The 25,118-nt window shown below is 33.7% G+C and overlaps 2 pseudogenes; both read left to right on the top strand.

Annotated features, from left to right (window-relative positions):
- Window positions 1–23,573: 23,573 nt before the first annotated feature.
- Window positions 23,574–23,692, top strand: LOC120607618 (uncharacterized; annotated as a pseudogene).
- An 82-nt stretch (window positions 23,693–23,774) lies between these two features.
- Window positions 23,775–23,893, top strand: LOC120607504 (uncharacterized; annotated as a pseudogene).
- Window positions 23,894–25,118: the final 1,225 nt, after the last annotated feature.

The raw sequence follows: 25,118 nt of genomic DNA, 5'->3' as shown, positions 1-25,118 counted from the left end.
ATACTCACAGGAAGGTAAAAATTTGACTTACTATATTTATATTTTAGTCAGTATGTTTGTTGATTATTATTAATAAAATATTTCCATAATTTTTTGAATAGAACGATTAGATGTTATGATTAAACACAACTTTAAAATCTAGTATTCTAGGACAGATGATACCAAATGACTATTAAAAATCCATAATTTGACAAGTACGGTTTTGCACAACGATGGTATAGCATTAAAAAAGACGGAAATTACCTTTGCTCGTGGGTATTACATTCTAGTGAGGAATATAGTTAATAAGACAATAAAGAAATATGATACAGTAATTACAGAGTTAATTGCTACAAAAGTAATAAAGTAGAAATTAGAAAAATAGATAATATGAAATAAATTGAAAGTGTAAAAATATGTACTTGCTATGAGGAATTGTTTTAATTAAGATTGTTTACTTTTTTCAGAATAATTAGGATATGTTAATTGAGAGATAATTTTATTTCTCCCTGATACCTATATTGATATATACCTAAAAAAATAATTGTGCCTACATGTTGATGAAAATTTGCAAACTAAATTTGAATAGCAGACAGTTCAGTTTAGTATGCTATTAAGTTGAAAGAGTGAAACTTTAAAAATTATCTTTTATACAAATATGGGATATGAGTTTGGAGTGCACAGTGAAACATCAGACTAAAACACATTCATATAATAATCTGGAAACACATACAACTCATTACATTTCATGTGTCATTCGTGTAAAACTGGCAATGTGCTGTAAGCATTTTAATGTAGAGAAATAAAAATTATGGAGGAGTAGGTAATTCAAAAGATCATTAGTGAACACCTCCAAGCTGAGTCACGTCTCAATTTCAGTTCTTTGGAAAACAAATGTTACAAGATGATAATTTTTGGAAATAATTTAGTGAAGTGTTTTTGATTCAGCATCTAATAAACCATAATTTATATTTTAAAATCAACTAAAACTGACTTGTATTTTGTTTAAAGATCTTCAGAGAAAAAAATGCTCAAAAAAATAATATTCATCGTAGAGACAACAAACTTTTTTTTCCTTCTAGTGTATTCAAAGATATTATTATACAAAGCAACAATAACAATGATGTGGGGGAGGATAATTTTCATCCTATCTTTTAAAAATTCTTTTGGGTAGATTGATAATCAAATTAACATGAGACAGATTTTAAAAAGAAAATGAGCAAATTTATTACATGTGTATTCACAGGGGTTCCACAAGAATATGAGACTGAGAACAGATCAGGCAGGTAAGACTTCTATGCCCTCTGGAGCTAAGGAGAAGTGGAAGGTGGTTGGGACTTCAAAGGAAAGAAAAGCAGTTCACATGGAGATGGAAAAGTAAATGCTTGGTACATAATATTTCCTGGGCCATCTTTAACAATGGGACACAGAAAGGACTTTGATCAAATGGGCCTTGCTAGGTCCCTCCTTATCCATCACTCTTAGTTCATATTAAACTATAGTTATCTATGGTGATATTTTCCTTCCTGGAGTAGGTCTTCTATCTAAATTCTTTTAGGTAGTTAGAGGAAGGTCATAGATTTTTCCTGAGTCTTTTGTTTTTTGAAAATAACCAGCTTAAAAGTATCAATTTTCGAAAATCATATTGTGAGGTGGAAAACCCTGCTTTCCCTCAGTAATTTACCCATGAATATTAAACAGATTTACAGATGGACAAAATTTCACTCACTCTACAATACCAGCGAAGGTGCCTGGAGCTGATTTCCAATTCAGTAACTATTTCATTCAAGACTATTGTAATCTCAGGGGGAACGTATTTATTTTCAATCATTTATAAAATGTATAAAATAATTGCTTGAACCATTTGTCAAAGAAAAATGCAGAAAAAAAAACTTGACTCAAAATTTATAGCTACTCTATTGATGCATTATTTTTACAAAGCATGTTAGTTCCATGAACAAACACTGAAAACATTTAACACATTGAGAGAAACACAAACCCAACTTTAGACAGCTATGTATACAGTTCTAATTATTGTTTAGTGTTATTCTAAAATATGGAATATATCTATATTATATACATACATATTTACATATGTATTATATATAATCTTCAAACCCTTCTCACATCTTGCCCACCATTGCCTTCCAAAAAAAGTAGATAGCAGTAACTTTCTTGAACTGATCCTAATCAATTTAAACTTTTTATCTTGTGTTCCTCATTTTTTTCTTTAGATGCAGTGATGTTTTTGTTAGTAAAATTTTACATCTAATTGTTCTTATTTTTATTTCATGCTTTTTAGTCCTCTATAATTCTTAAATTGGGCCTTTTATGCAAGATTAACAGACACTGAACTGAACAGTAATTTTCAAGAGATATCATCTTTGGTGAGCAGTATGTTTAAAAGTGCCTTGGTGTGGACCTCTTTGGGTTCATCTTTTTTGGGACTCTCCGAGCTTCCTAGGGTTGTATGTCTATTTCCTTCATCATACTAGGGAAGTTTTTGATCATTTATTCTTGAAATAGGTCTTCAACTTCTTATTCATATTCTAGTACCCCTATAATGCTAATGTTGTTAAGTTTGATGTTATCCCATAGGCTCCTTATATCATCTTTATTATTTTGAATTCTTTCTTCTTGTTGCCATTCTGATTGGGTGTCCTCTGCTACCCTATCCTCTATATCAATGATTTGATCCTCTGCTTTCTCCACTCTGCTGATTCCCTCTAATATATTCTTTATCTCAGATATTGTATATTTCATTTCTGACTAGTTCCCTTTTATAATTTCCATCTCCATTTTTACATTTTTTAACTCTTTGTTAAAGTTCTCACTGAGTTCATCGACCCTTCCCCCGAGTTCATTGAGCATTCTTATAACCAGTGTTTTCAACTCTGCATCTGGTAGATTGCTTGACTCCATTTTTTTCTGCACTGTTTTGTTTTTTTTGGTGTAGGACGTGCTTCTGAGTCTCCTCATTTTGGTTGCCTTTCTATGTCTGTTTCTATATACTAAGCAAAGCTTCTAAGTCTCCCAGTCTTAATAGTGTGGATTTGTGGAGTAGATGTTCAGTGGCACATCCTGAGAGGGGTTCAGCTGCAGGCCAAGTTTAGCCCCAGCTTATGCCCCTCTGGCGCCACCTGGTAAGATTTAGTAAGCAATCCCCAGATGGCTGACACCTGTGCTGTGCTTATAGTTGCCTCAAGAGGCCACGCCAGAAACTGAGGCCAGGTGCTACCAGTGCAGGGCTTAGAGCTGTGCAGCAAGGGGCATAGGGCATGCCGAGGACATCACTGGTTGTGGCTTGGGTGGGGCTGCAACTTGGGGGAGGCAGAGTTTCAGGGAGTCCTCTGGGTGACCTCTGTTATCCATTTTGATGACATCTCAGCTATGGTGGCACCTGCTTCTGCATGCTGAGAGGAGGGAGAGCTCAACAGAGGAAAAGTGGATGCCTCCAGCATTTCTGCCCTGGTGAAAGCCTCGCCTCTGGCCCTGACAACTGAAGCCTGACAACTCGGCGTCCCCTCATATGTCCCTGGTGCCCCTAGAGCAGCCAATTTGGCTCTGAAGCCCAGAGTGAGTGAATCTGTCCTGGAAAAATTTCAGTCCCAGTCATGGCCCCTTTAAGAAGAGCCTTCACCTGCTGGCTGCAGCTGCCACAGTCTCTCTCCCTCCATCCCAGCAACAATGGCAGAAAGGAAAAGAAATAAGTCCCTGTGGAAGTAAGATTGGTGAGGACCATTGTGAAGTCTCAGAGTGTAGACCAGTGGTCAGCAAACTACTTCTCATGGGCCAAGTCTGGCCTATAGCTTGTTCTATGGGGCCCCAAACACTGAGAATGTGTTTACATTTTAAAATTGGAATAATAATGATATTTCAAGATGGAAAAATTCTATGAACTTTAAATTTTATTGTCTCTAAATAGTTACTTGAACACAGGAAAAAAAAAAAGTCAAGTGCATTTAAGAAATCCCCAGCCCCAAATGTTAACATGTAGCAAATGCCTTTGAGGTACCCAAAGTTATGTTCATTGTTTCAATATATTAGCATAGTTGTCCTCAGCTTTATGACCCTGGTTCACTATTGTCACTTAAGTCCTGGATGTGACTCAACATAACAAACAACACATGATAACAGAGCTTTATTAATTAACATAGTATATAGTGAGGATTAGAGAAGAGAAATTCCTGGTTGAGTATTAGGGGAGGACTGTTAAGAGAATTTATCATAATACTTACAGAATTTGGTGATGGCAATGGGTGCTCTAGACAAACAATTGGGGAGGAAATAGCAAATCTGAGAGACATTTTAAATGGACTAGTAACAGATTCTGGAGACTGGATAGTTTTGCTAGCTCGAAAGCCTATAAAAGCTCTCTAGCTGATGACCTCATGGTAAATGATTGCCCAATTTGCTCTAATCTTTGCCTAACATCTGGTGACTCATGATATGAATTCATCACTCCAACTAGACTTATATCCTCACTGTCTCTCCACTCACCTTACCAGTCGTTACCCCCCCGCTGATGCATATTGAATTCTAATGTGCCTTCATTTCTCTACTCCACTAATTTTATTTTTACTTGGTCTTTTTTCACTATGCAAATCATACGTCCTCCCCAATCACATACCCAACACTGATCTCTCCCTTTTCTTAAAGTTCGAATAGTCTATATCAGAACATGTACTGACTTGTCAGTGATACTACCATTCTCCTTTGATGTAACACACTCTCTTTTCCTTTATTTCCTTTCTGCCACAAATGTCTGTCATTTCTTCCACAAAACTGCACCTCCAATTTATTATTCTCACTTCCATCACTCTGCCTTCCCTTTTGTCTGTGGTTAAGTTACTTCATGCCTGAATGACATAAACACTGACCAGCAAAGTTTCCAAGTCATTATGTGTCAGACTCTGCATATCATCCCTTTAAGTCCTCATAACAGCAAGCTTATTATCCCATTTTATGGATGAATAAGGTTGCTGAATTCTTCCCATTACAGTATGAGGGAAGTTAGTTTAAACTAAATGTCCAAATCAAGAACCATCGCCCTTTTAACGTGTCTTGCACATCATTTACCAGTAAATTTATAAAAATTCTTACTTTCATTTTGTTAATTATGTCTTACAAGACAAAACAAAAACAAACCAAGTATTGTGGTATATGCCCTTTAGAAAAATGATGCAATTCAACATTTGAGTTGATAGACATTTTGGTTGAATAAAATAAACTATATCACAGTTAGATAAGAATGTACCAGTGAGAGCACTCCTTTGCTCTGCATAATAGAAAAGGCAAATATTTTGCATTTCAGTAAGTCAGCTAGGGAGAGAAGGAAGAAAGGGATTTGGAACAGAGAGACAGACGTAATAATAATTTGTGAGAAAGTGATGGGACCAAGCCAGGGCCTATAGAAAGAAATTACCCATGTGAAACTTCATATAGTGAGCAATAGCTCATGAATTTCTATAAAATGACATTTTTGGTGTTGATTTTGGTGTTATTTTTTGCTTGTTTTATAATTCTATCATTCCCCAAAAAAACTCTGTAAAAGACTATTAAATACAATTTTGAGTTGGTGGTGATTTGCAGAAATTGTCATAAATCTAGAATTGCAGTAAAGTGAAAGAAACCTCAAGTTCACAGTGGCAGGAAAGCATGATGCCCAGAGAAACTGACTGCTTCTGTTCCTTCAAATATAATTAGAAGAAAGTGGCCTTTGGAAAAGTGTATGTGTGTGTGTGAGAGAGAGATAAGGAGTTCTTATTTCATAGCGTTGTGGATATTAATGAAAAAGGCTATCCCCAGAGCCTCGAAGAATTGGGTTTGTCTAATTAAAGTATTATTATAAAATAAGTCTTTCATGCTCAAAAGTCCACAAAAACTCCTTTGTACTCAATTGAATCTAATTTATTGGACTAATTTTTTAACTTCCACATAATCTAGTAACATCCTATTTATTTTTAAATTAATTAATTCTCATTTCAATCAGTCTTCCATTGTTTTTCATGCAGATATTCACTTACTGCCTACCTATAATACCTGCCAGTAAATAAAGAATTAGACATCTTCATATATGGTTTACACCCTCCAAGTGTTCATTCTACCCCAGAAATCCAGTTCTACAAACTGTCTTCTTACGGCGCGCCTATTTTACCCTTTCCTGTCCTTCCTTATCTATTTTTCTAAACTTCTTCCAAATGATTTCTTTATTCTTTAAACAAGTAATTGTGCTCATTTTTGGCCTCATCTTACACAGACTAACTTGTTCTTTATTTAATAACAGAGGCTTCTTTTGTGTCTCCAGTTAGATTATAAACCCAGGGAGGACATATCTCTTACTATTTTATTTCTCTAACGGTGATACAGAACAACATGGTATGGTTGGCTGAATAATGGCCCCCAAATGTCCACATCTTAAAAATCCAGAACCTGTGAATGTTATCTAATATAGCAAAAAAAGAAAGAAAGAAAGAAAGAAAGAAAGAAAGAAAGAAAGAAAGAAAGAAAGAAAGAAAGAAAGAAAGAAAGAAAAAGATTTTGCAGACATTATTGAATTAAGGATCTTAGAGTGAAGTATCTAACCTTAGAAGAGGTAGGTAGAGAGAGATTTGATTACGGTAGAGAAGATGGCCATATGACCAAGAAAGTAGAGAATGAAGTGATGGGGTCAAGAGCCAGTAGAAGTAGAAGAGGCAAGGAACATAGTCTTCCCTGAAGACTCCAGAAGGAGCCATTCTTCCTGACTCCTTGATTTTAGCCCATTAGTTTCATTTTGAACTTCTAACCTCCAGAATGATGGGAAAAGAACTTTGTGTTGTTTCAAGCCCCTAAATTTGTCATAATTTGTTACAATGGCAACAGCAAACAAATGCAACTTAGTATATAGTAGCTATTTAGTAATTAATCGATCTTTGGACCTTGGGCTGTGGTAAGGACTTTAGGCAAGTACTCCTCTGCTATTCTGTTAAATAACAGTTACTTCTTCATGCCTGTTTAACTCGAAGTAAAAAGAATATACCTTAGTTAAAATGCAAAATAATATATATTAAAAAAATTTTTATTAAATCATTTCCCATTTTTTATGTTAATTAATGGTATTTAGATATGTTGTGCTTATTATTAAAAACCAATGATCAATGTTTTATATATATATATGGAGAAAGGGGGATAATAGTCAACATTTTGCTACTCATGCAGTTTATTCTTCAACCTCTAATGTTTACAATATCTACGTTTTCCAATTTTACATTGTTGCATAAATCAGCCTAGAACCTTTCTATTAGAAAAAATAATTTTCTCAGAAGGATGTTTTAATTTATATTTTAGAAAGTATATATTTTGTCTTTTCTAAAAATTGGAATAATTTACATATGAGTGACTCTTTTTAAGATCATAAGAGAAAAATTACTTAAACAGAATCTTTTTTGAGAAATATAAATACCAGATGCCACTTTATTATCTTGATAGCCATATATATCCAGCAAATGTATCATGTGTGACAGGTCACCTCACTGTTTTGATAACTGCAGGCCTCACTGCTCTATGTTTATAAAAACAAAAGGGGCTTGTAATATAGTGCATTCAGAATTTGTTATGGGCTGAATTGTGTCTCCACATAATTCATATTAACACCTTAATCCTCAGTAGCTCAGAATATGATTGTATTTGGAGATGAGGCCTTTAAACCAGTGATTAAATTAAAATGCGAACCTTAGAGTGGACCGTCCTTACAAAAAAGGAGCTTAGGATACCCAAAGAGACCAGGAACGTACATGGGAAGGAGGGAAGACAATGCAAGAGGCAACAAAAGGGTAGATATCTGTAAGCCAAGGAGAGAGGTCTCAGAGGAAACCAACTCTTTTGGCATCTTGATCTTGGACTTCCGGCCTCTAAAACTATGACAAAATAAGCTTCTTTTGTTTAAGTCATGTAGTCTGTGGTATTTTGTTATGGCAACCCTAGCAAACTAATACAGAATTTTAAGGTGTTTTATGTGTCAATCAAACAATGATAGATTTTGCTAATATATATGTAGTAGAGATTTTCTTAAATCTCTAGTTTTTTATGGTTTGTGTAGCCAAGATGTCAGCAGATTTTAATTATTAATATTGAAAGTACTAGCAATACTTCTAATGCTTATGTGTACATATATTTAAAAAACACATACACAAATGGGGAAAAATGTTGTTCATATTTAGCCTACCTAAAATTTTAGCTCTCCAAAGTTGTCAGAATATGACCACATGGCAGAAAAGATATACAAGAAAGTTTTCGGTCACTCATGGGAAAGAAGAGGTGGCCTTTTTTAGTCAGGGACTATGGGAAGCAGAATTCTAAAATTTCTCCAAGATCCCAAGCCCTTGTTGTACATGCCCTGAATCATCTTCAAGACAGTGAATACGATGGATTTTTATTCCAATGGTTACATTATGTTATATGACATAATTACACGTAAGATAGGAAACTTAGCCAGGTGGTCCTGATCTAATCACATGAACCCTTTAAAAGCAGAAAGTTTTCTATGGCTAGTTTGCAGAAGTAGAAGTAAGACATTTGAAACAAAAGAAGGATTTGATATACCATTGTTGGGTTGAAAATGGAGAAGATCATGTGGAAAGGACCTGAGAGTAAACTATATAATCTCTTTAAGAGCAAAAAATTCAGGATCTCAGTACTACAACTGATAGTAGCTGGATTATACCAAGTACCTGACTGAGCTTCTAAACAGATTCTTTCCCAGCCCTTCTAAAGAGAACTCATCTTTAGCCTTGTGCTTGAGCAGAGAACCTAGCTTCATCTTGCTGGACTTTGGACATAGAAAACTATGAACTAATAAAGGAGTGCTGTTTTAAGCTTCTAAATTTATTCAGCAATAGAAGACAAATACAGGGACTATTTAAGGGGCTATAATAGTACATTCGGTCATCTTTAGAGCCAAAATTAATTCCAAGATTAAAAAATGAGTAACATTCTTGTGTGTTCAACATCTCTTAACTTTTGAGCTTAATGGTTTTAAAATGTTTATTAAAATATTATATTATTCTCTAGTAGCATAACTCTGAGGGTCATTAAATGAACATTGTGTGTTTTATTGTACAGGAAATCTGATTAACATTCAATTATAACTCAACCAATCTTTACATTACTCATAACCATTAGGAACCAATTTTGTCAAAAAATCAATGACCGTTGCTGTTTAATAAATGGATCCACATGCATAAAAAAGATGTAATCACAAAATAGATGTATAGTATATGTAAGAGGAATATTAATGTACGTGTAATATTGATGAATGTGTAACAATAAACAGAAAAAAAGCAGTTTTCAACCAACTAGACTGAACACAGATGAGAAGGTAGTTCTTTTGAAATAGAGACAGTTGTGAAACAATTAGGAAATAATCATGTTGGAGAAAGAAATTTTGAACAATATGGAAAATCTGTATGGAAGATTTTTTTTTTTTGCAATGTAGAACTGCGAAGAGGTATAAAACGTACTAGCCTAATTATCACAGAAGTCATATTTACATTTGAAAGATCACATTTCTTGCAATTCCTTCCCTACACAGATTTGTACAATATAAATTAGAAACAAAAACTAAAAGATAGTTGAAGTATAGGCTCTAAACTCTGGGTAGTTGCAACCAAGAGCCTGTTGTTTAGGACCAGCGTCAGAGAGAATGCATATGTGATATGCAGAAAGAGTAATTTTCAGAGAGCATATTAACTCTGGATCAATAAAGAAAAGCTAAGCAGACAATACAGGTTGGAGATGTTGAAGCAAATGAAGAAAAATAACCATGGTAGGCAAAAGGCTTCACCAGGTAAGAATGATGAAAAATGATCACCAAACTACCTAAAAGTGCTTACAATCTTCATAAATTGCCATTTTAATAAATCACATATGGCTTATTTCATAGTCTAGGTTTTTATCTCAGTTCATCTTTAATAGCAGCATCCAAGATAGATAACTAGCTATATGGCCTTGGACAAATTGTTTTACCTATCTGTGCCTCAGTTTCCTCATCTGTAAAACATTACTTAGTTTATAGTGAGAGAAGCTTGCTCACAGGATATGGTGAAGTTTTTATAAATTAACATTTATAATGTGAATCATTCAGAACAGCATCTGGCATAGCGTCAGCACTGTATAAAGGTGTGCTTTAATAATCTTTAAAACACTGGACAAAAAAATTATTTGATTAATGTGTGAATGCATTAACAAATGAATCAACAAATATTTTGATTATCTATTAGGTAGTAGGCACCATATCAGATGCTGTGAATGAAACAGTGCCAGATACAGTCCATGTCTTCAAAGACCTTACAGTCTAGTTTAGATTAGGTAGGTAAAAAATGTCAATATCATGTGAGAAGTGATCAGGAGAATTATAAAATGGGAATAATGATATCACCAACTTCTCAGATACCAATGCAGTTTCAATTGGTAATTCCTAAAAAGATTTTAGTACAATATTTGACACAAAGAAAGGACTTAATAAAAGTTAGCTCTTATACTTACGTTATATTCTTTTTGTTTGTTTTTCCATTAGAGCATGAGTTTCTCCAGGGGAAAAAAAGTTATTCTCAATCGACGTTCAACATTTTTTGAACAATATATGCTTGATATTCAGTACTAAAGACATAAAACTTAACACCGTGTTCTTGCTCTCGAGAGAAAAACAGAATTGTATACTTTTGAATTAAGTATAATGTAGTAAACACAAAAGCAATGATATAAGCAATACGCCGAAAATTTAGAGAATGAAGCAACATGTCCTGAGGAAGTGAAAGTTTTCAAAGGATATGTTACCTCACTTGGATTTTAAATTGAAGTTAGAACCTTTCCAGCTAACAATTGAGATGGCATGAACAATGTAAAGAAAAGGTACGATCAATTTAGAGGTTTTAGGGAAGGTTCTTAAAGGCAATAAAGGGGAGAAAATGTTGGGAAGGGCATTAGATATTGGAGGGCAGACATGTGGGTGTTTGGGACACCGGATTCTAGAGTAACTTGTATTTGAAGACATTTAGATTAGGTATAAAGAGCAATATGGAACATTAGATCAACATTCTTGATGAAGCATTCTGAAATTCCCTTTTTGCTTAAGCTACTGTGGATTTGACCTTCAGAGTTAGCTTCACCTTACGGAAGATAACCCTGACTGAAGGATTCATAGGCTGGTGGATTTCTAGGTTGGTGCCTGGATCTGATTTTAATATCTGGTACTGTGCTTACGAAACACTATGTGTTCTGTGAACATTTCTGAAATTAAACTGAAATTTAATGGGCTGAGGCCAAAACTGTTTCTTACTGAACTCACAATAAAAATAATTTTTGCTAGAACTGTCCAGACTTGAACATATTTAAACCTGTATCTTAACAAGAGAGGCTTCTTATCCCACAACTTAATTATTCTAATTAGAAAGGTGACTCTTTTAAGAGAGATTGAAATGGGATCTTCAAAAGGTGGGAGCAGATTTTTTTCCAAGGTGGATGAGCATTTCCCGTTGTAAATTTTTCTTGTTCCAAGTATTGAGGAGTAAAAATATTTTGCTCCATTTCTGTTTGGTTTGATGTCATAGAAGAAAGCAATTAGATATGTAATTGTTGAAACTATGAGAGTCAAGATATGTTGTCATAAGTTTCTATTTGTATTCTGAAAGGCAATAGTGCAATTATTTCTGAACTAAGTGATTTTCAAAAAGGAAAAATGGGAGTCTGGAAAACTAAGATTCTAAATTTTAAAAATGAATTTCTTCTCTTCATCACAACTATTTTGAGAATCTTTCCTAGAATATTTTCTCAAACATCTAATAAATGTATTTATTATCCATTCTTATAGGATCACACTGTATTTGCAATCTATCATTTAGCCAATATTGGTCTAAATTTTGTAATAGGTGTGCCTTTGTATACAGTAATTAAATTATGATTAAGTCAATTTAGATGGGTATCTCCTGGTGTTTATGTTTAATTTGAAGGCAATGACAGTGTCATACTACATGTTAGTCACAGCAAGTTGCCTAATGAGGTGTCTTTATTAATATATGAACATTGAAAACTTTAGTTTAGTAAGACTCAATCTTAGCAAAATGTGTAATTCAAGTCATGATATCTCCAAAAGGAGACCAATATTTTGCACTGTATATAACATTTTTTTCCCCTAAAAAAATGATGTGCTTCAAGTACTATGGTATATTCCTTTTACTTTTTATGACCCAAGTTACCATAAACTAAATTTGAATTCCTAGTGCATCGAGCTCATTTGTGTACATGGGTGAGGTGTACAGAGAAAAAGCAGAGATCTATCTATTTTCTGACACCTACCATTTAATTAGTTGATTTTTAAATAGAGAGTATCTCATGGTCTATCTTCTAAATTAATGATTTCTTATCTTTTGTCCACTGCCCATAGATCCCAGAGACAGAATATACTTTTGTTGCACATATTCATACTCACCGGGAGGAGTTTTATAATTACCATGGGAAATGTCCCTCCATGCTCAGGCAGCCACAATATTAATAGTCTTAAATGATATAGCTATTATACATCTATGTATATACACAGTTCATATATTTTTTAATTGATTAGAATTTAGGAATGGAAATCCCCTAATAACAAAATGCACTTTTCATCAATTTTATCCTCTGACTTTCCAATGCATTCTGTGTCTGATAATGTCCATTTAGAGCTAGAGCTTTTATTACATTTAATTTTTATCAGCATGGAATAAAATAAAATAAAGGTAGCTATTGTTGTCTGCAAGATAAAAAGTATAAATGATATATTCTAGGCTTACAAGAGAATAAACTGTGAAGGGGAGCAGGAAAAGAGAAAGAATCATTTTTAAACTCTAAAAGAAATAAAATTTGATCTTATGTCATATTCTTCAAGTGGTAATAGACTGAGGTCCAAAAATTTGTCTCTTCAAGGCTACTACTTTCAAGACTTCTGTAGGGTAGAATTAAAAAACGAAACATATTTCTCTGGGCTTAAAGCATTTTTTTTTTTAAATTTTTGTTCAGTTATTCCCCTGATACGCATACTGAACTGTGCTGTGTGAGTAGAGTTCTTCAGCAGGTTTTCAAGTTATTTGTCTTTTGGCCCATACGAGTAAAAAAGTGGAAGTTCTTGTTTAAACAGATAGTTTACATAATAGCGGCTTGACTTTTAGTCCAGGCTTTCCAGAATGATAAGACCAACAACCCAGTTAAACTTTGAAAGAAAAAAACAAATTACTTTACTTACACTGATGATCACATAAAGAATGCTTTCATCTAATCAGAACAATGTAAATAAGATGAATGATTCCTGAGGAATAAAATTATCTTAACAGAACCTCTTGTTTCATTAATCTGGACAAGTGTATAATATCATTTGCAAAGAATTCTTTAATTAAGATGCTGCATTTATCAGCTCTGATTTTAAACCTCTCAAAGATGGTGCACTAACTTTTAAAAAATCCAACAAGAAAAAATAATGTTCTACATTTTACTTAAAGAGTCTATTCTTCTTTCTCTGAGCTCAAAAATGGATAGTACAATGGAAGAGGCACAGATGCTTAGAAATACTCTTTTGTTCTATCATTCTCAAAAGTTATCTCACAGAATCAGGACAGATATAAGGACATGATCTATGGCTCAGAAACTGCTGGCAAAACAGCTTTGCCCTGAGTTTCCACAAGGATCTGCTACTAGAAGAAACTATGTAGACTGTTAAATTATCAAGGAAACATATGCCCAGATCCTCCAATTTCTTTCCAGAGAGAGAGGAGAGGGAGAAGATGGCCAAACACGGACATAGAAGCACGGCTAATTGACAATAATGACACACTTTTCCTTCAATAAAGAATTACTCATTTCACTCCCATTTCTTAGTCTACTTTAAGGTCTAGCATGTTTTTGCTGTTCTTTATGCTTTTGTGACCTTTATCTTTTAAAATCTCCACCTTTTAAAATTTGTTGTGCAATTTTATATAATTGCAATTTTATATAGGCAATAATGTATAGTTACATTTCTATAATGTGTTTTAACACTACCTACTAATATTTTCTCACATGCCTCATTCGTTTTCTTAAATCCTGGAAAAATCCCCAAAAGGAAATGTTAACTCCTTATAACATTTCCTCTTAGGAATTTTCCAATACTGGGAACTTCAATAACCTGATAAAGAATTTTCTTCAGAGTATAACATGACATTAGGAAGACTTGGTCAAAATTAAATGCTTTACAAAAATTCAGGTTCCAATTTTGCAATTGTCTTTCAAAAGTAATTGCTGGATTTACAGGTTGGTTTTGTAACAATGACTGAAGTTTCCCAACCTGGAATTTGCCAGAAATCTTCCCCTCTAGGAGAAAAAAAGGAGGCAGTAAGGAAGAAGTTATTTTCAACTTTTATGCAGATTATAAAAAGCTGAAGTGTTTTTAAACTACTCTTCTTACCCTTTATAGATTTAGCACACAACACATTCAGGATTGAGAGAAAGAATTAGTTTCAGAGAGAAAAGGAAAGATGCAAGGTGATTGTCCCTTAGGATTCTCTCAAGATCACAAGAAAAACATTCAGATTTCTTGAGAATTTCAGAATTCTTCTGGACCAACAAATATGCAAATTTCTGGAGAGAAATGGAAAAATAGGAGAAGATGTCTTTATTTTTTCTAAAATGTTGGCTCCCCAGGAACGAAGGTGGAGGACTGTGGTAGTTATGCATATACCCTATTTGGTATCATTTCCGTTTTCTCAGGGAGAAAATGGTTTGAGTGGCATCAAATATCACAGACCTAAAACAACTGAAGGACACTGCATTCTACAGTTATCTCTGGACCTGGCATGGCCGGGTCCTTTGAGGCTTCAGTAAGAGTGAATGAACCATTCTAGGAAAGCCTGGACAGGGTTATATTCTCTTGGAGTTTTTGTAGGGGGGTTCTGACCATGGGCCTCTACAGTTTATCTTGTTTTTCTCTTACCTTTTGAGTAGTACTTGGATGTGCCTTATTTTAAAATGTTCTCTGAAGGCTGGGAAGTACCAGGGTAAGGTATGGAGAATATATAGTCAAAAAGTTAGCTGCTGGGGTCCAACTCTTATATGCACTTTTAATGTAAAGGGGTAAAACTTCTGGAACTTTGAGGGTCAAGCAATGTCTTCTCTCTTCTATACCAGACTTTAGAACCAACAAAAAGTAGACAGGAATCAGAGATCAAAATTAGAGGTTTATTGCAGATAAAAGCAAGGCTGGAGTACATTGCTTAAGTGTGTGGCCAAATGGGCTTGCTAAAACTGTCCCCCACACACAATCCATCCAGACCTTGGACCACCACCCTATCTCCAAAAAGAAGTGAGATCCATAGAAAATACACTGCTTCTCTATGGAGAGGAACTAAAATGCAGAGGAATGAGCGCCATTCTAATGAGGATCCCTTTTCAGGGAGCAGGAGCTTGGAGTATATTAGCAAGTGTTCCTCAAGAACAAAAGACACTCAAATTTTCCTCATTTCCCTTCTTACATCAATTGGGTGGGAAAATTGCATGAAATTTGTCACAGGCACACTACCAGGGAAGAAAGGATATTTATTTTACTTATATTTTAACTTCGATGTATTTCTTAGAAACCTAAAAACTAGAGAAACATTTTGTATAAATGTGGACTTGTTTTCCATTAAATTCTGAATGCATTTATCTTTTCCAGTGAGCCCTAGTACCATAATATGCCCTACGAAAACAGAAGGGTTTATTTATGTCAAACAATTTGGGGAACCAATAGATAGTCCATTTATCTTTTGGAGGTTTTCAATGGTCCTCGAATGTGAATGGCTCTGTGATATCCTACAGTAGAGTTGGATGCTGTTTAATTTATCATCTCCCAAACTTTGAGCCTAGAATATTTTGTGATCTATGTAGTTATTGTTGTTTCTTAGATACACTTATTTAAATTCTGAATAGCTGCTTGTTCCATGAAACACTCCATAGAAAATGCTGGGTTTAGAAACTACTCAAATAAATTGACCCTTGCATCACTCTTGTGAGAAAGATGTATGATAATTCACATTTTTCCATACATTTAAGAGGGACATTTCCCCTGAAATTTCAGTGTGCTTTACAAATCTAAGCTTGTCATAGTTTAACTGGCAGCAACCTTTTCTTTTTGAGTTTTGCATAAAATAATAGTGTATCCTACAACAATGATGTTTTATTCAATTAAATATCCATGGAAAGACAGGGTATAGAAAATCTGTTTTCTTTTTCCTATCTGTGAATGTCCAATACAATATTCTAAGTCAAGAGTCTCCTTATCATCTAGCTTAGTGTCTGGTACATGGTAAGAACTTAAATGTTGGTAAAATTAAAGAAATGAAAATTTATATTTTACAAAGATTTTGAATTTCATAGGTTTCCTGGCTGGAATGGAAACATGTGTTGTCTCTGGAATTAGGTAAAATTTTCATGGTAAATTGTTTTTTCTGGATTCTGTAAGAAAGTATTTGGCATCTCTTTTGTTGACATTAAACAATGTCACTTCTCAATTTCTAGGCAGCAGAAGTTCACTGTTGCCAGTTTAGAATAATTTTGCATTATAAATGTTATGTTTCTTTTGTTTCTTTTCACTTCCTCTATATTTTACTCTCTATTAAACACATTTGTCTAATGTGTTTTAATTCTGAGATTCCATTCATGTTCGATGGCTTCAAATTATATTGAAAAAGCAAGAAACTAACTGCAATTTTTCTTTTTCTTTTTAGCTGGATGGCTGTTTCACTATTAATTTGATGCCTTAGCCATATAGGGTCAGTACTAATAAACACATTCTGTTGTCAAATAGCTGTTACAATGATGGGTTCCTAAATAATGGCAGATTTTCTACCATTTAATACAAAATAATTTTACTGTGCATTATAAAAAGTACTTGTCAGTATCAAAGTACCTTAGATCTCTGGCTGGAGATTAATGCTTAATCATTATTCTGATTATCTCAGATAAATAGATTGTCTTAAAAATTGTGAGGGCTATCAAACAGTAATTTTATTATTTTAGAAAAAAATAATAAATTTTATAAGCAATACAAAGAAAAGCTGCTAACTTTCTGTCTATAGAGACAAATACTTGTAAGATCCTAAATCAGTGAATTAAGATTTTTAGATTTAATGTGTCACCTGTAAATCCCACTGAATAAGCCCAATCTCATGCTTCCCCCCCTCCTTACTTCCCACATCATACATTCTAGATTCTTCAGATTCTTGCTAGAATAAAAAATCATTCTCTTATTAAAAGTTGATCATCTTCACAGTGTAGAAAGAGGAAGAAAAGTGTGATCCATCTAAATAACCATTATTTCAAGATTGTATTTATTTTTCTTTGTTAAAAAAAGTTAGTGGTTAGAAGCACAATAGTCAAATATAATTTTTCATGTGGTTTTCTAAGATATTCATTTGTAGAGCATTTCCTTTGTTATACTGTCAATACCACAGTTCAAAATGTGTTTACACAGATGACTTATCAAGATGCCAGAAGTGAGTGATTTCTACTTGAGAATAGTGTTTGAGGAATTAACACAGACAAAGGAATAATGGAAGTTTATGTTTTGTCCTCCTAGGACAGCACGTAGAAGGTTAAATACTTCAAGCAAAGGCAATCATGGCCATCCTAGAATCCTTAAAAAAGTCTACTACAGTACCCCAATGAAAACTGGATAATAGATGAAGATTAGTCCCTAGAAAATGTTTAGGACAACTTAACAAATACTTAGAAGACATCCATGGGATGAAGGAAATGAGTTCAAGTTATATCCTGAATCATTTTGTTCCAATTTAAATGCTAACATAACCAGCTTTTCTGTCAATATAAAATATAAAACATTTATCTTTATTCTTCTCTTCCTTTCCTATAGCTGTAATTACCTGTTTTTCTCACTTAAGTGTAATAATGAAAAGAGCACCGGTTCTAGAGCCGCACATACCAAATTTTTTATTAGACTTTAGTACCAGACTCTACGCAGAGCATGTTTAGACAAAATCAACCTCGGCCAGCATCTGCTTTCTATCATTTCCCTTCTTATTGTTTCTTTCTACTTTCTTTTCCCAAATCTCCATCTTATCTAGACTTTCCATCATCATCCAGGAATTAAGAAACCCCATCTCTATGTCAAAAGCCTCCTCTAAATGCATTGGGAGAACACAGTATCTTCCTTGTACACTTGAGGAGCACCAGGCTCAACTCATCTCTGCCACCAGAGCCTCTAATCCAGTATTTTTCATCATCAATAAACAGGAGAAACGACATCCTGGATGGGTGAGCTCAAGATTTTTAAATTAAATCATCACAATGTTCTGTATGACAAGAGACTAGCAGAGCTGTCCTCAACCCTGTTGCTCTCTGTGCTGGGTTCCCAGAGTCAAAATAAATAAATAAATAAATGCCCACCCACTTTCCTGCTGACTGCCTTTACATTCCCCGTTCCCCCTCACCTCAACTCACCCTATGTGGAGATGCGCCATGGTGGGCCCAAAGAATTTTCATGAAATACATTTTTAATTTTCTCTCTTCCTATCTTATCATTGAACATATTATAGAAGTTCGTAAAAATAAAAGACTTAGACATTTGCGGTTTTCTAAGAAAAGCATCTCAGATTTAGAGTTTATAGCCTCTAGCACTCGTGAGGAATATATTCCCCTCTCAGAACAGTCACCATTTTCTACGTAGTTACCTCCAGTCTGGGATTTCAGTAGTGATGACACGATGATTAAGTCACACATTTTGTTTTCAAATCTCGCTTTATTAAATCTCACTTATCTGTATATCCATATTGAATTCAATATAATCCAATTTTGCTCCTCACTTTTTAAAAATACCTTCGTTATCGCTAATATCTCTAAATATGCTTCCAGAACCTGTTTTATTTATTTATTTGTTTGTTTGTTTATTTATTTATTTATTTATTTTTTAGGTGAGGCAACCCTTGGTTGACCTCACAGATTACAAGGAACTTGTCAGGTTACAATCCTCATTTTTTTTTTTTCTTTTTGTGCCTGCGGCACCTAGTCTTCCTCGGTGGTCTCCCATCCAAGTACTAATCAGGCCGGACCCTGCTTAGTTTCCGAGATCAGACCGGCCGGCTTGTTCACGGTAGCATGGCGGTAGACTGAGACTCTGTTTTAATACCACTTCTTCATAAAGCATTTTACTGCCAGTCTGGGCATCTTTTGTTAACCTCTCCTCTACTTCATCAGAATCTACTCTTACTTCTGAGTAGAATTTATAATGAATAATACTTGTCAGTTTTAATGAACTAGTGTAGTGCCTTCTCCACAATAAGCCCTCAATGATACCATTGCTGGGATGGATGAATAGTTAAATAAATGGTTAACTAGACAAGAATTCATTTTATTTTATTTTATTTTCTGCTGGGCTGTAAATTTGTTATAGGCTTGGAATCATTTTGTGATTGAGCAAGTGAAGGTAACTGTCTGATTCATAGGCATTTTTTGAATTAGGATAGGCTTGCTCAGTATTGGCATCCTGACCACAGAGTCCAATTTCATTTATTACTTCTTTCTATTAAGTTACATTTTTATCTCTTGATCACATCATAAATGCAGTAAGTTTATTGAAATTACTAGGAACAAAGATCAACGTGTGTGTCTCTAACAGGCTGCTCAGTTCTTGAAAACATGGTGTCCTTTTGTCTGTAATTGTGCTGATCGCCTTCTTATGCTCTTAACAGAAGTCTCCATAAAACATCCTCACCCATCTTTTTACAGTATGTCATTGCAATTTGTAATTTTTAGAGTGTATTTTTATAAGAATAGAATTATGCATTCTGAAAAACCATGACAGTATTATCTGTGAATTGGTAAGAGATACGCTGTGTGGAAACCAAATTTTCAGACTATATTTTTGAGGGTTGATCCACATTTTTCATTCAAGAGCAATTGAAAATTTTCTGAAATTCATTAGTAATCATATGTAATCTCACTTCTGGATAGATTAGTCTACTGTAAGAAAATTTTATTAAATATATATTTTATATGTTAAAGTTTAATATTTTTATATACTTTTAAAGGAATATGTAATAGAAGAACGTACATTTTCTTTCTGCAAGTAGTTCTTTAGGTTAAGAGATAGAGAATTTCTAATAAAGAGCACCATCTAGTGGTACAGTTAGAAATATATCAAAGACTTGTATTTTCTATTTAAAAAATTATTACTAAAAACTATTTCATATTTTCTCATGTATTTTAAATATCTTTGTGTTCGTGTGTGTATATGTGTGCATATTCACTAAAGCATATATAGTTAGGAAGTAAAATTCAACTTTCCATATGATAATATTTTTCCTATATTTTATAAAAATGACCAGATCAAGTATTTAAACATTAGTTACTAAATTTGAGACTTTATTCACTTACTTAGCTGATTTTTAATTTGTTTGTTATGATCTCTTGTAGTTAGCATATATATCTCTTAGATATTTCCTGAACCACTGTTTCTGTTTAAATTAAAGAATGAAACAAATATCTAAAAAGTTCGGTGTGAACAAAGATATGGTTTCTAGTATATTTCCAATTAAGTTCTCCATGTATTATTCAATATGAAATCCTTTCAGAATTCAAGTGAAGGGTAAAATTAAATTTGCCATTTAAAAACTAGTCAGCTGAAAATTTCAAATCTCTTAGAAATTATGTTGCATCTAACTTTCTACTCTGGTTTGGAACTGAGGGTGAGAGAGTGACTACTGTGAGTTCTGAGGTGAGAAATAAAATCATTCTTCATTTTTATGTCAAGGGCTTAAATTATATCACTGGAGTGACTCATTTGTTCCAAGCATCAGAATACAGTTTAAGCAAAATACCTCAGAGTTCGTTTATTGTAAGTCATCACAGTATGATATTCTAACACTTAAAAACAGGAATCTCCAAAAAGGATGTTTGACAGTCTAAAATTTTCTCATAACTTTAGAAATTATTTCATACTGTGATCCATAAGAAATTGGTAGACTGCTGTGCCAATTTCATCTTGGAAATCACTGCACCAAACATTACTTGACAGTTTTACTTTCTAATTCTGAAATAAAACAAAACAACAACAAAAATCTTATGTAAAACACCTTAAATTATTTCTTTTTTTATGAGTTGCTCATTTTTCCTTTTTAATAATAATTAAAGAAATTTTATGTTTAGTCATTCTATGAATGGTATATACTGCAAAAAGCAAAATAGGAAAAGCAGAATAAAATATGCCTATGTGAGTGAACTCCATGTAAAAATCTATCTTGTTTTGTTTCTAAACAGAATATATTTAGCATTGAATGGTACCTCCCTGAAGGCAAGTATTGTAACTTATTTACCAGTGGATTCTCAGCACTTAGCACAAGACCTACACTAAAGTAGGAATTTAAAAAAATGTTTAAAATAAATAAAAAGTTATCTTTCTAATAAGCATGAATTGTAATTTTGGGCAGGATTATTATTGTTAGAGTAGAAGTAATTCTTGGTTTATACAATTTTTTCTGAATGCAAGTATGTATGTCAATATGTTTATTTTTACATCATGAGATTTTAGTTTTCTATTTCTATAATACCTTTTTCTGTCAATGCCAACTTTAAATTGTGAAATTTAAGCAGATTAACTAGATACTGCAGGATGCTACCACATCCACAACGATGTCGATCTAACAAAAAAAGTATTCCCAATTAACCTTATTCTTTTAAAACCCATTATGTTAAAAAAAAAAAAAAGAGTACATATCAAATCTACACAGTAAATGACAAGAACAATGATCTCCCACTTCTCTTCTTCATATAAGCTACAACAGATCTACTCATTTCTTACAGGGACAAATACAAAAATAAATTATTAATTTTGAGAGTGGAGTTAGGTCTTAATTTACCATCTCTTCATCAGTTTGATATTCACTCTTTCTTCTCTCCCAGGAAACCTTACAACTGTTCCTTCTGATTTGTGTTTCCTATTATCACATCCTCCTTGAGTTTTTCTATTTCTTTTCCTGGGACATTTTATATGAGAATAGGATAAACTCATAAAATTAGCTCCCTCTAATTAAGCTTAGTTTAATCCTTTGACAGCCCCATGAAGTACAGATAGGAAACTTCAGAGTGACTTAGTAATATAATGAACATTCAGTATTTTTCAAAGTTAAGATCTGAAAACAGATTTGTCTGATTCTAAGCTGCTATACGAAACAATGTCTCTATTGAGGATAGATATGTTTGGGGCTAGCAACAATCTTTATTCCATTCTCTAAAGAATATTTAATTTGGGTAGCTTACTGATATTGGAATAGTAAAGTACTATTACTTATATATTATGTATAATGTATTTAGCTCTTAAGAAGTACAAATAATGTTCAAGGATGTGAACTTGACCTAAGAAACATCTTTGTTTCAGACCAGGAGCTGCTGAAAGGTGCCAGTCTGCGTTACCAAGTGAGAGACAAAGTTTGGACTTGAGAGCCGTAATGATGAGAGTACCAGGAGCTGGGACACTCTTTAGTTGTCTTCATTCTCATGTCTGTTGCACTCCCCTTTCTCCAATATTACAAAGCATCCGATTGTTAAAGGAGAAATCTCCAACTCAGAAAATTAATGAGAAACCTAGTAGTCTTATGCTAAGAGTGTTATAAATTAGTATGTCACCTATATGAACTCAATTTTACTTTATAAATAAAAATACATTTAATGGTTTTTAATACCCATTGACTTTTCCAGAATGCAAGTACTGTAAAATAAAGAAAAATTGTACTTTTTTATTTTTTACTGTATCATTATTAAAACCTGTTCATCTTTTTTTTTTTTTTTTTTGGTTTGGAATTGAACTTCAGTTATTTTATTGCTGTGAAACACTTTTTCTGATTCATTTCTTTCATGCGTAAAATGGGCTCTAACAATGGCTATATTTCATGATAATTTGTAAAGATAAGACAAGAAAGAACATGGAGAAGTTTTTTCAAATCGTTATACTATAAAATTGTGAAAAATAATAAGAACCAACATTTATTATTTACCATGTGTCAGGTATTAGACTAAGTACACTCTAATTGTTATTTCATTTTAATCTATAAAATAGTAGTTTGAAATCCATACTATTATTATCCGCATTTTATTAATGAGGCAAGGAGAGAGAAGTATTGAGGCTCAAGAAAAAAAACAGCTTACCCAATAAGCAGATTGTAAATGATGGGATGGGACTACATGATAGGGCTTTTTGCAGTATATTACTATAGTTTTCAGAGGAATATCCCAAAAGCATCATGGAATTCTATTGGGTATTCCATGGACATGATACATTGACACACACCTATCTGTTATGAGAAACCTTTTTACTACGTAAGCTGAGCGTTTAGGGCCTCTCGGAAAGCCTAGTGAAACACCTGGCTTAACTTTCTCTTCAATCTATTGTTCCTAACCGGTGCATTCTCTCTTTTTCCCTCCCTCTGAAACTCCGGAGCATATATTAAGTTAATTCAGAGGCCTCAGGGACCATGCAAAGAGTCTTGATTCTGACCTTACCATACTTCCTTTCTCCAGAGTACCCAGGATTGACGGTAAACAAGGAAACGGAAAGCATAAGGATGTTCTATGGCCATGCCACCCTGAACATGCCCGATCTCTTCTGATCTCGGAAGCTAAGCAGTGTCGGGCCTGGTTAGTACTTGGATGGGAGACCACCTTGGAATACCAGGCGCTGTAGGCATTTAAAAATAAAATAAAATAAAATAATAAATAACTAGAAAGCCAAAAGAAATAAAACTCATGAACACAAATTAAAAAAAAAATTCTACAGTGATGCCCTTCTGAATGTGTCCGATCTCGTCTGATCTCAGAAGCTAAGCAGGGTTGAGCCTGGTTAGTACTTGGATGGGAGACCACCTAGGAAGACCAGGTGCTGTAGGTATTAAAAAAAAGAAAAGTTTACTACAGTAAAATTTTAAAAGCAAGAACAAAATTTTAAAAATTAGAATCTAAATGTTCGTCATTAATGATGGTTAATTAACTTTGGTACATTCATACAATGGAATACTGTTTTGTAATTAAACTGTCCTACATATACCTACATGCAAACATTGTGACTATATGTTTTTCTTTTTTTATTAATTAAAAATTATTGGGGTGACATTAATAAAACCAAATAAATTTAAAGTGTTCAATTCAACAGTATGCCATATATATATATATTGCAATATTGCATTGTGTGTTCACCTCCCAAAGTTAGATTTCCTTCCATCACCAAATATTTGACCTCTTTACCCCCATCTATCTCCTTCTTCCCCTCCTTCCCTTTGGTAACCACTAATCCACAGTCCATGTCCATGAGTCTCTGTGTGTTCGTCATGTTTGTTTGTTGCTTCAGGCTTAACATCTTACATATGAGTGAAATCATATGATTTTCAACTTTTTCCATCTGACTTATTTCACTCAGCATAACTATCTTAAGATCCATCCACATTGTCTCAAATGGTAGTATTTCATCTTTTCTGTTGGGGCAGTAACAGGACTTCAGGACCTCTTCAGAGACTTAGATCCCCATCACTCATCTCACTCTTTCACAGAGGTGAAGCTCTGGGACAGAGGGACCTGATTGCAGAGGAGGCACACAGCACACAGAGATGGAGGGGCATTTTTAGCCTCAAAGCAAAGATCCAAGAGGCTTGGATACCGCCTACTATACTTATTAAAGTTACAGATTGTATCAGGTTGCCTGGTTTTAGGAATGGTGGGAATTCAGAAAGCTACTGTAAGACATAAAAGTGGTCAGAAATTAAAAGGGAAACAAGTTCATATCACTGCAACATCTGTGCTATTCATGTGTCCACACTTCATAGTAATACTTTAGTTTGTTATTTGAGACACTCTACAAGCAGTCTTTCTGAAGTGATAATATAAATCTACCTTTCAACTCAACTAAAGCTTCCCTCTGGCAAAGAAGAAAATTTTCAGCAAGCCATTTTCCCAAATATACTTGCTAAATCCTAGTATTTTAAAGCTTAAAAAAAAATAGTGTATTGGAGAGAATATTAACAAACAATTGATTCATTTTTATTTTCTGATAGCATGGCTCTTTATCAATGACAGAAATCTACAAAGCTGCTTCAGACTATGCATATGTATTCAAAAGGCTT

The sequence above is a fragment of the Pteropus medius genome, unplaced genomic scaffold, assembly GCF_902729225.1.
Source record: "Pteropus medius unplaced genomic scaffold, Ma_sr-lr_union100, whole genome shotgun sequence".
In the NCBI taxonomy this organism is placed as follows: Eukaryota; Metazoa; Chordata; class Mammalia; order Chiroptera; family Pteropodidae; genus Pteropus; species Pteropus medius.
The sequence above is the reverse complement of the archived record's forward strand: the minus strand, read 5'-3'. Positions and strand labels throughout refer to the sequence as shown.